Raw genomic sequence first — 1,856 nt, forward strand, 5'->3', positions numbered from 1 at the left:
ATATATACCTGTATATGTTCCATCCTCAATATCTCTAAAACCACAGCAGCTGTTTTAATATTTACACTTCTGATGAAATCTCCTGTTAGCTTTATTTTGATACTAATATTATTTAAGTAGAGTTTGTAAATGCTGAAATAAGAAAACCTCTTGGGCCTTAAGAGGTTAAAAGAAACTGTGATGCAGTAAAACTCACTGTAGCAGGTAGGAGTCGCCAGGCTGATCCCTTTGTGCCTGAAGTTTCCTGCTTGTATCTGCTCCTGCAGCCACTCTGCCTGATGCTCCTGAGGCGACAGGCATCTCTGCCAGCAGAACCACACGTCACAAATGATGACACAGAATCAGGAGAACGTTTCGTGAAGAAGTAAAGCTCACAGGTGCCAACCTTTTGGTGCTAACGCCACAGAAAATCAAGCTTGTCTTGCAGCTTTTCACACACAAGCTTGGAGCTGCTTTGCAGTGTGAGGCGAGCTGGTGGAGGTGTTTGTTGTTGCTTCCATGGTAACAGGACTCTCAAAGGAAAACAGCTGGGACTTTAATTTGATTCATTTAGCTTTAACAAAGAAGAAGTTAAGAAAATCAGCTTTGTTTCGAGGAACGCACCGTTCAGATTAACCAACATTCATTTTTATTTTAAGCTATGTGTATAAATTCAACTCAAATTATAAAATCAAACAAACGTTTTCTTTTTAATGTTTGCATATTTTTTTCTCCCAGAATAACCACACACTAAGCCATATTGCGTTTTTCTTTTGCTTTTCTCCAAACACTTCAACATATTATGATAATTTGCGAAAGATGTTCTGTATAAATGCTGACTTGGATTTTTTTAATTTATTTATTTATTTTCATTTAACTTGGCTCACAATGACTTGGCGCGGCTAAAGATCTGCAGATGGGCCACAAAATGAAGCGTAGCTTTTGAAATACATGGAAAATATTTATTTTCATGCTGTTGTCTATTGCACACTGCATTGCCAAAAGTATTTGCTCGCCTGCCTTGACTCATAAATGAACTGAAGTGGCATCCCACTCCTAATCCATGGGGCTCAATATAACATTGGTCCATCCTTTGCAGCAGCTTCAACTCTTCTGGGAAGGCTGTCCTTGGGGTTTAGGAGTGTTTTGGGAGATTTTTGATTCTTCCAGAAGCACATTTGTGAGGTCACATGCTGATGTTGGACAGAAGGCCTGGCTCTCAGTCTCCGCTTGAATTCATCCCAAAGGTTTTCTATCAGGTTTAGGTCAGGACTCTGTGCAGGCCAGTCAGGTTCATCCACACCAGACTGCCATCCATGTCTTTATGGTCCTTTGTGCACTGGTGCACATTAATTTGGATGGGTGAGCAAACAGTTTTGGCAACATAGTGCACTTTTGTGCCAAGAGGGAGMAAAACGTTTTGCCTGTGCCGTAAGGGGATGGATGACATGAAGCTGAGAACAAAATAATGCATGCAGCTACACTATATTGCTAAAAGTTTTAGCCAGAGATGTAAAGTAACTAAGTACAAAAACTTTGTTACTGTACTTACCGGTAAGTAGAATTTTTGGGTATCTATACTTTACTTGAGTAATTATTTTTCAGCCTACTTTTTACTTCTGCTTCTTACATTTTCACACAATTATCTGAACTTTCTACTCACTGTATATTTTAAAAAGGCAAGAAGTAGAAAGTTGTTACTTTTATTTCATATTTGCTTGTTTTCATTCCAGTTTGTTATTATAAAAAATAAATACTATCCATGTAAATTGTGCCACATAGATAGATTGAATTTAATTCTAATTTTTTTATTTTTTTTATGTTATTTAGTATTGTTTTGTAAATTATGTTTTGTTTGAATATATTCTGGGTTGCAA

The sequence above is a fragment of the Austrofundulus limnaeus genome, unplaced genomic scaffold, assembly GCF_001266775.1.
Source record: "Austrofundulus limnaeus strain Quisiro unplaced genomic scaffold, Austrofundulus_limnaeus-1.0 Scaffold84, whole genome shotgun sequence".
NCBI lineage: Eukaryota > Metazoa > Chordata > Actinopteri > Cyprinodontiformes > Rivulidae > Austrofundulus > Austrofundulus limnaeus.